The following is a 14554-nucleotide window of genomic DNA, read 5'->3' on the forward strand; positions in this document are numbered from 1 at the left end:
CTTAAGCCATGAGTACACAGCTGTGAGTCACACTGAGGATGTCTCAGGGTTCCCTGCCCAGTGCCTTTCCACCCCAGCAGACTAAGGACCAGATGGATCTGCCTGTAGCACAGCTGCCAGCCACTCCTGTCCAGGCTGCTCTTGTTCTTAGATACATGTGTTTTTCCAAAGCTAGAAGTAAAACAGAACATTCAGAAACCACAAAATAATGCAAGCGTGACCTACACACCTCCGCAATTCTTTTCTTTTTGTATCTTTTAGAACTTTTACATGTAGGTGTTAAAGCTTCATCCCGGGGTTTCATAAACTGACTTCCAGACCACTCACGTATCATCGAATCAAGCCTTTATTGAAGCATACTAGTGTCGACTGACCAGAACATAAAGCTGTTCCCCTGATCAGCCCCAAACAATTGCAAGGGCGCTCCTTATAAGCCTGAAAACCACAAAAGGGATGTTCAGGGGTCTAGCCAATGCAAGCCAGCCAGGTTACAGAAACAGGACAGTGCAGTCAAGCAGCGGGAAGCCTAACCAGCCCAATCACCCCAGTTACAGAAACAGAGCTCCGTTACCCTAGTTACAGAAACAATGCCCCATTAGGTAGTTCTGTGTTCTTAAAGGTTTCTATAGCAAAAGGAAAAGAACATCTTGCCCCAGTCATGACCCTTCTACTTGGCATGGTTATTTTACAGAATGGAGTCACAAAACAAAATGGAGTCACATTTGCTTTTACTATCACATTGGTTGTAAAAGATCCTTCTTCAATCACCCCTTATGGTTTTAACTATTGATTTCACAAATTCTGAGTAGGTCTAGATCATGCATTAGACAGAAAAAAATGGGAACAAGGGGAAGAATGAGAAATGTAGATCTTCTAAAAACTTTTTCTGGTAAAAGTATTATTCATCAATTGAAGGAGAAAAAGTTTCTTGGAAACCATCTATGTCCTCATGTCCCCAACATGATAGGAGCATGATCACAGCACTCTTCCTTGTCCCCTCAGACATGTTCCCCACAGATGCAGCCAGCATGCACTGACATCTGCGTATTTTCCACCACATCATAAGCATGGCCAAGGTTCAATGTCGCCTCTCACAGTTTCGCTCAGGGCTGCCCCACATCCCACAGATGCACACACCTGACAGTCTTTTTTCATAATGCCAATCAAGCAAGTGCGAGCATTTGGGGTGACAAGTTTCTTTCCATATTTTGGATTGTTTCCTTAGAATAAATTCTCCAAGTAAAATCCCTGAGCCAAAGAGAATGGATATGTTTCTGACTCTTCCAGCTCACATTGCCAAATTCATGCCTGGGGGATAGAATTCAGTTTGATTAAATTCAGTGGGAAAGTAGCAGGGGGGTGTCCTGCAAGCCCTTGAGACCAGTCGTGTGCACAGGATGAGCTGCTGAGTCAGGCTCACCTTCTCTACCCAGCCCACAAGGGAGACCAGTAGAATCCTGATGGCTCAGACCCCTTCTTGGAAGTCTTCAGCAGCAATGCTAGCTAAACTGGGGCTGGTTTTTCTCAGTTCTGTCTTCGCTTTGTGAGAGTTATAAGGAAGCAGAAGACAGACAATCTGAGGGACAGGGATATAGCCCAGTACTTGCCCAAACACCACGAAAACAAAACACACAAATCCTTTAAAGAGACCAACTAGTTGACTTTGAGCCTGTCTCATTAAAGCATATTGTGAGAAGAAAACATGATCTCTGATCCCTCCTGCTCCCTCCTCTCTCCCTTCCCCCTTCCTCTCTTCTTTTCTCTCCCCTCCTTCCTCTCTTCCCTCCCTTCTCCTCCCTCTCCTCCCCCCTCTTCTTTGCTCGCTCCCTCCTTCTCTTCTCCTCCTCCCTCCTCCCTCTCTCTTCCTCCTTCCCTCTCTCTGAGGGGCTGGGCTTCAGCTCTGCACACAGAAGTGGGACGAGGACAGTTAGGCAAACACATCTGGGGTCACCATCAGCAGAAACAGCTGTTCTTTACCACACCTTTAATTGTTGGGCATATTCTTTCCTCAAACAAAGCCAACTCGATCAGGTGCCAGAGAGTGGCGGCAAATGGATAAAACATTAAAAGTACCTCCCCCTTTTACATATGCTTCCAGTTTCCAAGTGTTTGCATATGTGTTAACTTCAGAATCACCTTGAGAGTTAAGCACTATTTTTACCCCAGGTAAGTCAATGAAAGCTCAAAAGCATCAATTGATTTCCCTTCCACCATGGAGCCAGGAAGAGGCTGCGTCAGGACTAAAATTCTCTTCTGTTTATTACTACCATAACCACAAAGCACAGATCTCAAGAAACACACAAGGCAACCCTTAGAGACAAAGACACATCCATGTCAAGGAATCTGTGTGAGTCTTGGAGGTATCGAGAAATGACCAGCACATGGCTCAGACCATTACTGCCTAGGGGTGCTGAGCTCCTGGTCTCCGCTCAGCAAAGAATGCAAGAACAGGACACAGAGACAGCAAGCAAGCAGCAGATTGATCCAAAAGGGACAAAAACAGACTACTCAGAAGAGAAGGGGCCCAGAGCCAGAAGTCCCGTGAGGAGTTTTGGCCTGTTCTTTTTATGGTCTGGAATTTCCTTCTTTTCTATCTCCTCCCTGTCCACACCCTCCTCACGATTATTAATTGGTGCCCCTGTGTCCATGTTTTAGTTTTTCTATTGGGTCACCCTGCTTAGGAGCATAATTGGGTCCTCACCCACCATCTTGCCCTGGCTGCCTCTGCCCCTCTACATCCCCCTCACCATCACGGAGCCCCAGGCAGCAGAGGACCCGGGGGACAGAACACCAAGCTCCCCATCCCTGTGTAGCTGCCACCAAAGCCAGAAAGGCCATGGAAAAGCCATGTCACCCTGAAAAACCCAGGCCCTTCCACTCTGCTGGCCTCAACAGCCTGCTCCTGGACCAGTGCTGATCATCCAAAAGACAACCAGCATTTCAGAAGTGCAGACCTCCCTCCCGCCCTGAAGCCATCCCTTTGCCTCTTGAATATTCCTGAGGCATTAAGAGACCTCCATCTTACTACAGCCAGTCTTCCGCCTTCTCACAGATCTGAGTTATCATCCAATGGGAACCAGAAGACTGACTGGCTCAAGGTCCACAGTCAGGAAAGGTGGAAAAGAAGGAAGAGGGGAGGCCTCCTATGGGACAGCTACTCACCCTACTGTGTGGTAGGAAGAACCAACATTTTCTTCTTTCCATTGACCTTCGCACCAATAAAACAAATTCTATCTACTGGGGAGGTTGAGGTGGCCGTGTCTGAAGCACTGCTCTCGGGAGGAGGAAAGCATAATCCAGCTGAGCAGACCAAACTCTGCGCACAGCACCTGAGCCTCTCAGCGGAGGGCAGGATGACTGACGAGCTCTGTTCTCTCCATGTCTCCTCCTCCTGCGGGTCTTAGGTGAGGGGGTGGCATCTGGTGAGGTTGATAAGCTCTCATTTCTGTTGTTTCTGATACGATTTGAGAGTTATTATTATGAATAACAATAAATTCACAGGCTACACCACTTCCATGGTGGCCGTTCTCTGAATACTCCTGGGCATCTGATAGTCATAGGCTGGGAGAACACAAGTTCTTTTATTCTAGTCTTCATTCTAACAGCCTGTAGCTGTTCTATACACCATGGAGTTACTCAGGGCAGGGACAGCCTGAGGGCTGCTGTTCTACACCCTGTGGAGTCACTGAGGAAGGCACAGCCTGAGAGCTGCTTCCTACACTGTGGAGTCACTCAACAGCCACAACCTCACACTTAGGCACTTGCAAGTCAACTAAACCCTCTAATCCAGGTTTTCTCAGCCACAACAGTAATGGCATCTTGGACTGGACGCTCCTTGTTGTGGATCTGTCTTATGTGATGCTGGGTTTTAGCAGCACCTCTGGTCTCTACTCAGGAGATACCAGCAGCAGCCCCAGCCATGACAACCAAACCTATTTCTAGGCCTGGGCTAATTTCCTCTAAAGGGTCAAATAGGCCCTGGAGGAGAACTGCTGATCTAATCCAGGAGGAGAGAGTACCTGATACACAGGCCTGCCAAGCCTCTCAGGGAGGGTCCTCAAAGGAGCCACACCCTCCTAATCCCAGTAGTAGAGCTATGGACTTCTCAGGCCATAATTGTATATCTCAGAGCTCTATATGCCAGTTTCACTTATTGCAATTTACATAAATATTATATAATCCAATGAAGTTTGAAAGCAAGATACGAGTTTCTATTTCTACTCTAAGTTGAATGACTCAACAAGATTCCATATGGCTGAGACCAAGGTCCTCTTCCTTTCCATCAAAGGCTAAACGAAGAGTCCCAGCTTCCTGCAGACAGGGGAAATCCATGTTACCAAGTTCCAGGTGGGGGTATGTGGGCACAGTGATGAGCACTGTTTACAGGTGTGGCATTTAAAACTCCTTCTCTCTCTCTGGTTGCCACTGTAAAGACTTCAGAAGATGTCTCTGAAAGCCTGAAACAGGGTAGCAGACTGTCTACAAAAGATCAAGTACTGAACATTTTGAGTTTTGCCGATTATTTTTTAAATAATCCCTTAAAAAGGCAAAAACATTTTGGTAGTCAGCTTTTTGTCACTGAAAGAAAGGGAATTTAGAGGAGGCTCACGGTTGCCAAGGTGTGGCTCTACTGCAGTGGGTGAAGCAGGACTTCATGGCAGAGAGCACACAGCAGGGCAGAGCTCTCAGCTCATGGCTTCCAGGAAGCAGACAGAGGCCGGGAAAGGGTCCAGGACAAGACAGAGTCCCCAAGAGCATGCCCCTAAGAACCACTCTGTTCAAGCAGGCCCCAGCTCCTGCAGTTTCCACCAACTCCCCACAGTCCATTCCACCAAGACTTCATTAGGGGATGGATACACCGATGAGGTCAGAGCACTCATGATCCCCAAAGCCCATCTCTGACCACTGCTGCACTCAGAGCAAGCCTTTGACACAGGGCCTTTGGGGGACATTCCAGTTCCCAGCCATACACATTCTTAGCTCATGGGCTGCACAAAACACACCCTAGACTGCTTGGCCCGTGAGCAGCAGTTTGCCCAACCTGCCAGTGTGATGCACACAATGATGCAAACGTCTTTCATCAGGATACCTAAGAAAATCCCTGTTGAACAGGCAAAATAGTATGGGAAACTATAAAAGTCTAGAGTGATCTGCATGCAGACAGCTTCAAAGGTCATTAAATTCTCATTCTACATTATGGATAGTGAAAGAGGAAACCCTAGAGTCTGCAACTCCAAAGACGTTAAAGGAAAGAAAACGAGCAGGATTCCAGAGAACAGACTCCGTCCAGATTCGGTCCCAACAGCAGTGAAAGGGACATTATCCTGGAGCTCAAATCAGTGCTCCTTATATCTCTCTTCTGAGTCTCCATTTTATCTGATTTTTATCCAAGAAAGAAGGCTTCTATTTTAACTTTTTTTGTGTGTGAAAACAGACTGAAATGAGATGGCAGAAGAACCCTAAGAGAAATGGCACAATTCCATCATGCAGATTCCTATACTGGGTCTTGACGCAGACATTATCTCTCCCAGAAATGTATGACACTGTAGAGTGGAAATGCTAGAATCCTTAAATGCTTGCCAGATGAAGATGTGCGAAAAGAGCAGCTAGTACAGTTAAAAAAACAAAACAAAACAAAACACAAAAGGACATGAGCCAGGCGTAGCAATAAACTATTGAAAGCTAAAAGCAAACATCAGACCTGGGTACTGTGGTACTCACCTATAACTATAATCCCAGCTACTCTGCGGCTGAGGTAGGGGCATTGCAAGTTGGAGGCCAGCCTGGGCAATTTTGTGAGATCCTATTTCAAAACAAAATAAAAAAATAAAGGCCTGGTAATGTACCTCAGTAGTAGAGTGCATCTATAAGGACCTGGGTTCCATTCCCACTACTGCAAAACAAACTAAAATGCATGAAAGTCAGTCATTATTCCAAGTGAATGTGTCTCTCTGTTCTTATATGTGCTTAGCTATTCAGCATTAGAAGCCCTACACAAGTTAGCTTCAGTGTTTTTAAGTATGACCTATATAACTTACACCATGCTCTTTCCTCTTACAATTGCTAATAGCTTTCCAAGAAAATGTTTCACAATTGTCTCAGTCAGCCTGGCTTCTGTAACAAAATATGGCTCTGCAGGCAGTGAGGGAAGGTGCCAGGGTTAGCCACACATGTCAACTGGGTCCTCTTCTTGCCAAGGTGCCAGTGGGGCCAGCATGTCGTGCGCACAGAGGAGAGGGACCAAAAGAGAAGGGAGGGAGAAGAGGGGGCACGAGAAGGAAGAGAAGGAAAGTGTGGGGCTGGGAAAGGGAAGGGGAGACTGGGGCTGTCTGTTGTTCCTTCTTGTAAGAACACTGATCCCGTTGTGAAGGCCACATGTCCATGGCCTCATACAAACCCGACTCTCTCCCAAAGACCACATCTCCAAATACTATCAGGTTTGTGGGAGGTGGGCTTCAGCAGGTGCATTTGGGGGTGCAGTTCAGTCAGCCGAGGCTGCAGGTGCAAGCTGCTGTGCTGGCTGTGAGCGAGAAGTGCTGGCCGCGCCATTCTTGGCCTCCCACGGCCAGTCGCCAAGCGCTCAGCTCAGGCCTAGTGCTGAAGAGTCAGCCAGCTGGGGCTCAAGCACCACAAAAGCACACCTGTGTCTTCCCCTGCCCCCACATGCCCTTTGTATTATTTCATTTTGGTAAGAAGAGGAACTGGTTGAGGTTGACAGGTGTGGCTCACCCTGGCACCTTTCATCATCACCGTCAGAGAAAGGCTTGGGAGAGCAGCAGCTTAGATCTGCCCAGCAGATCTAACAGTGCCTCCACCCTGTCCAATGCTCCCTCCTAACACCTGTCACATCTCTGTGTGTGTGTGTGTGTCTGTGTGTGTGTCACTGGGGATTGAACCCAGGGCCTTGTGCATGCAAGGCAAGCACTTTACCAACTGAGCTATGTCCCCAGCTCTTTAAAAAAAAAAAACAAATTAGTTGTAGATGGACACAATACCTTTATTTTATATGATTTATTTACTTTAATGTGGTGCTGAGGATCAAACCCAGTACCTCACACTGGGTGCTCTGCCACTGAGCCACCACCCCAGCCCCTGCCACATCTTCTTTAAGCAAATCCTAAGGCAATCTTTCCTTCCTCCCTCTCTCCCTCCCTGCCTCCATCCTTCCCTCCCTTCTTTTCCTTTGTCCCTTCCTCTCTCCCTCCCTCCCCTTCCCTCTCTCCCTCCCTTCCTTTCTTCCTACTGCTGGAGATTAGACCAGGACCTGGCACATGCCAGGCAAGGGACCTGTTGCTGCCTCCCCAGCACTTGAAGCCACCTCTACCGTCACCTCCCTGCAGCCGTTCAAGTTCCAATAGGAGAAACTGCTTCTTTCCACTATATCATCTATCTGGAGGTTTTGTGTTTCTCTGCTCTTACTTGAAAATGCTGAACCCTATACAGCGAGTTCACACACACTCTTCAGTTTACCAAAAGGTTATCTTGGTGCCACTTTTACTTTATGCCTCTGTGCTTATGTGCTTTTGTACTTATTATTTGTGCCAAACTGCTTATCATCAAATTGCAGACACCATGGCCCTTCGCTGCTAAACACTTAAGCTGGCATTCTCATTTACTTAACAAACACAGCCAAGGAGTGAAAGGATTTGCTGGCATTCACCAAGACAGATGTGAAAGGGGCCAAGTTGTTGTTGTTGTTGTTTTTAAATAAAGAATGAGTACATTGATTAAATTTCCCGTGTTACTGCAGGAATCTCATAAATAAAAGAATTCCAAATTGGGTTCAGGTCTGCTTCTTTGACCTTTCTTAGCCTGAGTAATTAATAGTGTTTGAATTGTATTTGCCCTATAAGCTTCAACTCCCGAGGAGTCCATGGGTCAACATGGGAAAATTGGCAATTTATAGGTTCTGTACATGCCAAGCATGTCTGAAAGCTTTCTGAAGCTTTATTGGAGATTCTGAGCTGGGAGCACTCTTGAGCGTGCCCACACTGGCTCTCAGGACTAGCTTTTGGAGCCACCAGTTGACACCTGCCTGCATACCTACATGTGCCAGGTGAGCAGCTTCCATCCTGGAGCCAGAGATTCCACAACCCTCAGCTCCGAAGCCCAGGGCAGGAAACAGGATCTGACACCTGGGAAATGACTTTAAACCTAAGTCCTAACACAAGCGAATGCCAGAAGGTCACAGTTTCAGAGTTGTTTACTTATAACTTCCTATTAAGTATGGAGAAGTCCCTCTGCCTGCCTTCCCCTCTGCAAGCAGGTGTGCTTCACGTAGCTTGCTGACAAATGCTGTTAGAGATTGGGCTCTAGCATGCTCTCACTCCTTGGCCACTTGTAGCTGACCGTATCCTGACTGCTCCATCATGGTGGACCACGCTGAGGAAGACATGCCCCTGTGCAGGCCCCACAATGGTCTTACCCAAGGCCAGGGTCTTGTTACATCATATACCTTTTTTTTTTTTTTGTCCCCATCTAGACTAGCCCTTGCTTCATGAAGGTGTTAGGAATATTGGTGGTTCATTCTTTTTAAAGAGCAGTGTTTTAAATTTGAATTTCAAAGGTTTTTGTGAAGAAGCGTGTGGTCTAGTCTCTAGTCTGAATAGGAGCATCCTGTACCTAAGGGTGAAAGTGCCAGGGGCTCCTTACACGAGGCGCCACCTCCTCATGCCATCAGCAGCTTTCTACCTCAGTGGAGTGCAGGGTGCGGAGGTGCTCCTTTCCACACCCTAGCGCCTGTGCTCTGTGCCCCTCAGTCCCGGTCCACTTGCTGAAGGCTGCTGTCCACTTTTTCACCCTCAGTACCACTCACATCCGGGGCCATGGTTCTGTTACAGGAGCTTGTCTGGGAATGACAGGGCACGGGGCCAGCTCTCTGGCCTCTGCCCACTCAGTGTGAGCAGCAATGCCCACACCCCCAAATATGACACTCAAACTTGTCTCTAGACATTCCAAAATGTCCCTGCACACCACTGTGCCCCAGAGGGGACCCTGTAGGAGACAGCTGGGGCCTGTTTCTTGTGTACAGTTGGAGTAGACGCTTATCAAGGCTGCTTGGCCTTGGTGGGCATGTGCAGCTCCATTGCCACCACCTGCAGCCTGGTCCTCTTCACCTGGGCACCCTGCACACATCCCAGTCCTGGTGGGGGTACCTGCCTCTGGTGCTGCCAGCCAGACACCCCTGACTTTTCTCCTCCAGAGAATGGCAAGCATGGACTTCCCATCCTGCTTCTGCCAGGGCCATCCCTGGACAGGTTCTGAGTGGCCATGGGGCACACCCTCCAAGTGGGAGCTTAGAGCCAGCACACCATCCACCACACATCTGTGATGCTACCGCCTCAGCAGGGGTGGTGAGCAGGGCCCTGCTGACCATGGACACAGGTGAAACCAGAGGGCTGAAGGTCCCGAGGCGGGTGTTTGTCACTGTGGCATGTCTTCACCTCTCCTTACACACGCAGGCTTACCTCAGTGCCACAGATGTGTGGAATGGAGCACTTGTATGCTTGATTCTTGTTCCCTCAGCCTTGCAGGGCCAGAGGTCAGTCACTCCTGGTGGCGCACCCATGTGAGATACGTATCTGGGAAGACATTGCACCTCAGCGCATTGCTCCGGCTTAGCTGTGATGAGTCTACAAAGTGGTTAATTTGTCATGAAGAACAACACTTTAACTGTAGAGTTACCTAGAAATTTAATGGAATTCCTGCTTTACTCAGAGTCCAACTTATTAGTACTAACCAACATTCACTACCCACCCTCTCTGTGCCTGTCATTTGGCTAAAGATGCAGCATAAAGCATCTTCTCTAGTCCTTACAACAGATCTCTCATTAGCCAAAATATAAAGTTACACTCACCGACTCTGGAGTTGAGGACATACACGTCTTTGGACAGTCATTATTCTGGCTAGCATATCCATGTGGCATTTAATATATTCACTTATACAATTAATTTCCTGCCTTCTTTCTTGGGCAGTAGTGCAGGGCCTTGACCCCAGGACCTCTTGCCTGCTGGGTAAACACTCTTCCACTGAGCCACACCTCCAGCCCCATTATGGGAACTCTACTGAGTCTTACCTATGCCAGGCAGTGAGTGGCTGGTGGGAATACAAAAAGGAAAAGCAACTGTACACAAAGCAATATGCATAAAAAAGAACCTCAAAAACACGGTACCAGGTGAGGTAAGAAACGCAAAGAGATCACGGTGCAACACCATCACAACAGCACATAAAATACCACGACACGTTTTATGAGACTAGATGGACAGGTTCTGAGTGGCCCCACATCAAATCTATAATGGTATTATTTAAAGCTGGAAAAGGATGAGAGAAGAGACTGGTGATTTCAGGAAAGAGTTCTTATATCATGTGAGAGATGGGACTTAGGAACCAAAGAGACATGGTGGTATGAACAGAGGAGTGGGATTAATTGAACTCTATGAAATGCATATTTAAAAAGGATAAGAACAAAATGGTTTTAAACAGTCACAGCACTGAACCTATGTCAACTGTTGCGCCCCCTTGCCCGCAAGGAAGACGCAACACTCAGGAATCTTCTTTCAGTAGTTTATTTCAGGCCCTTGATAGTTCTTCTTCTCCTCTCTCGGATGCCCCTCCCAGCCTTAATAAAGCATCTCAAGCCCCAATGCAAAGCAGCCACGTGGAGCTTTCTCATAGGGTGATGAAAAGTCATGCGCCAACTCTCCCAAATAAGGAGTTGTTTGTCACAGACCACAGCGGAGCCAGCGCCATCTTGTAATGGCGACCATAATTTGCATAAACGGCAGAAGCGGCTCACCACAGTCAACTGAGACAGAACTGCTGGTGCAGTGGGAGAACCCACAGCACGGAGGGCGCAGAGCACATGGGCCTGTCTTGTGAACAGTGGTTCCTAACAGGGCGACTTCCTCAGGGGGACGTTTTCAGTTTCATGTCTGCAGGAGGGAACTGTGGCATCTCATGGGTGGGGCCGGGATGCTATCACGCATCTGATGACACAGGGCAGCCTGCTGCAGCACAGTATCATCTGGCTGAAAACATCACAGTGCGGAGACGAAGAAAGCCTGTGCAGCACAACCAGAGGTGGATGGTACATACTGCAGAGGGGCCCAGGCAAGCAGCGGATCTGTCCTGCCAATCTCATGACCCGCGTGGCGGTGTGTCTGTCCTGTGCCATCTGATGGCCTGCAGGACCAGCCACAGGTCACTTGTGCTGCACACTCTCTCCATGGTCAAGGTGCTCCTTGTCACGACCCTGGTGCCTGTGCTCTGTGTTCCTGGGTTCTTGGTCTACTTGCTGAAGACTACTGTCCACCACTGTCCTTCCAGTCAGGCTTCCCAGTGATTCCATGAGCTTAACAAAATCAGATCACGACTAGAGTCAGAGGGGACCACAGTCCTTCTCCACTCTGATATTCCGTTGGTTCACACAGAGAAGAGTGTTTATGTCTCCTGGGTCGACAATGGTTTGGTTCTCAAAATCATTCTAAGTTTAAAAACCACTGAATAAATTAGGTGTATATACATGGTATAGATATTATGTACTGGAAAAACAAAAACCTTTAATTACTATACCTCTAAAATTATCAGTTTTTTTGACAAAGTTCAAATAGTTCAGCAGGGCTATGAGGTTGTAGCTCAGGAGCAGGGCACTTGCCTAGCACGTCAAAGGCCCTGGGTTCAGTTCTCAGCACCACGCAGGCATCACACACATGCACACACACACATGCACACACACACATACACACGCACGCACACATACAATTTACCAGCGTGACTTCAGCTGTTACCCTCTAGCCTTTCCATTCCTTCAATTTCTCGGAGCATTCAAATATCAAGCCTCTACCAATAGTTTTGTCCACTCATGACCAACACTCGTTTCCCTTGTGTTTGACGTAAAACTAGATGTGCTTACTGTGGAGAAAATTCTACTACACATCATTTCCAGTACTGTATCATTTCCAGGGACCTGTGTATGTAATGAAAAGTGGGTTGCCTTGGAGCCAAAGACCCTCTATAACTATGGGCAAGTTATTGAAAATCCACAGACCTTACTCTCCTCATTTATAACACAGTTATTAACAAGTTAAAACAAGAATTTAAATGAGATAAAATAGGTACCACATAATTCTTTTCCCTTTTTCAATTCCTGAACTAAGTCCCATCAATATTAAAGTATGAACAGGGAATTCTTCATCTTCTAGGCCAAGTCAAGATATAGTGAATAAGAAAGTGCCCGGCTGTTTCCGCAGTCTTCCTGTGGTGCTGACCAGTCTAAATCCCATACCAGCCAAACAGGATCTCTCCTCAACATTCATTGTGTGAAATATGTACTTTGTGCTGACTAGAGGTTTCCAAGGGCTCTAATCTGGTTGATTTTTATTTGAACATATTTTATCTCTATAGACCAACTACAAATTCCTTGACGTTAGGAACTTACTTCCCCTACTTTCTGCCTCTTTCTTTTCTTCCTTCCATCCTGAACCTTGCTTCATATAGTGTCTATTGTGAATGCTGGTGGTGGTCGTGGGGGCAATAAATATTTTTGAGGAGTTGAATATTTGTGCTACTAGTTTCAGTCTCCATTTTTATGTATATGCTAAATTCCAAATACTTAAAATATAAATGAATGTGTTTTAATATTCCCAGTATGACCAGATTTAGTGATTCACAAACTTCAACTTTCTAATTATTACCACATTGAATTCTTTCATGACCTCAGAAGGCATTAAAAAAACACAACAAAGTTTGGAAATGCCGGGCTGGGGATGTGGCTCAAGTGGTAGCGCGCTCGCCTGGCCTGCGTACGGCCTGGGTTCGATCCTCAGCACCACATACAAATAAAGATGTTGTGTCCACCAAAAAATAAAAAAAATAAATATTAAAATTCTCTCTCTCTCTCTCTCTCTCTCTCTCAAAAAAAAAAAAAAAAGTTTGGAAATGCCCATCAGTGAACTTCCTGTAAATACCTATTTATACAGCTTTGTATTTAAAAAAACAAATCACATGCAATATGTAAAGCTCTAAAAAATTGTTGAAAAAACAATTCAGTATCTGCTACTATATTAAATTCATATTGAAATGGTTGCTTTTGTTGCTTCTTTCCAAGCACTAATCCAGTCATAACAAAAGTCTTTAGCAAGGAAAAATGTCACACTGAGCAAACCAAGAAGGCTGTGGCTGAAGGCTGAGAAGTATAAATACATAAGGATGTCATTCGGTGGAAGGTAGGATTCTCCAGCATTCCCCTTACTTTCGTTTTATATAGCTCTGGTCAATTTCACAGCCTCAGCTGATACGGAACAGGGAAATTGAAAACCGCAGAATTGATTTGCAGAAGTGAGGTTCTATTTTCTTAGACACTGCCTTCATCAGAGCCACCATCATTCTTGTGTGGTGTGATAGTATTATCAACAGTAGCCCAGGCACAGTTATAATTGCTAAAAAGTTGTTATCTTCAGGTGGAAACAGAAAAAGAAACAGGACAACTGTGCCATTTTCTCATGTTTTAAATCTGCTCTTTTCATGGTCCTTCATCTTTGCTGCGATTTAAATGTAAACACTTCTTAAAAGTAAACATATATATATGACTTCTTTTCTGGCAACCAACCATGATTATAGCAATTCTCTTTGCCCTTAGCTCCTTGGTAAGAAACATTATAATAATAAAATTCTAAATGTCTAATTTGAAATAAATATACGTCCTTCAGATATTCTGGTTTGATTTTTCAATTTTTACCCTTAGTAGAATTTACTTTAAACTCTAACTACATGAGAAAATTCCTTCAGAGAAAAATCTAGTACTTACTACTCATTTCTGTTGCTGCTGCTGTTCCAGATTGACAGTCGGTTTATAGGTTCTTATTAAAATTGAAATTAGAGCTGCCTTATTATAAAACAAAGCTGTAGCCTCTGGCTATTTAGTATCAACCCTGAAACAGAATCTCACTTATATTCTTGAAGATCACTGAGAATGAAGAGGACTGTCGCCTCAATTTTGATATTTTCTTATTCTGTTTTTAAAGTGCATCTTAATGATAATGAAATCTTTGCTATGCAATGCCATCTGCCCAGTAAAATAAAATATAATTGTAACTTTCTAGTTATAAATTGCTATTTTTTTGTTTACATTTAGAAATCTTTATGGGTCAAACAATCAGAAATCTTTCTTTTAATTAATTAAACTATTGCCAAACCTATGGGTTAATTAGTTGAGAATTCTCTCAGGATTCAGTAGAAATTCCCCTCTTCTTAAAGGTCTGAAAAGACCAATAAGTTTAACTTCAAATTAACAACAAATAATATTTCAATTAGATATGTCTCTAATAATGAATGTCCTGCATATTTATTTGCTAAATCTGAGAGCCCTGATAATTTATGCCATTTTTCTTAATACCATCAATATTGTGAGCAAAACCACTATTTTAATAAATTGAACTCATAGAAAATGGGCATTTAAAGTTACCAGAATCAAAAACTAAATGAAATTCATCCACGCAGAACTGTGCACTAAGGATTTTCATACAATCTTAAGTGCCTAGGGGAAACACCACTTCCT

Source organism: Marmota marmota, unplaced genomic scaffold (assembly GCF_001458135.2).
Source record: "Marmota marmota marmota unplaced genomic scaffold, marMar, whole genome shotgun sequence".
Classification (NCBI taxonomy): domain Eukaryota; kingdom Metazoa; phylum Chordata; class Mammalia; order Rodentia; family Sciuridae; genus Marmota; species Marmota marmota.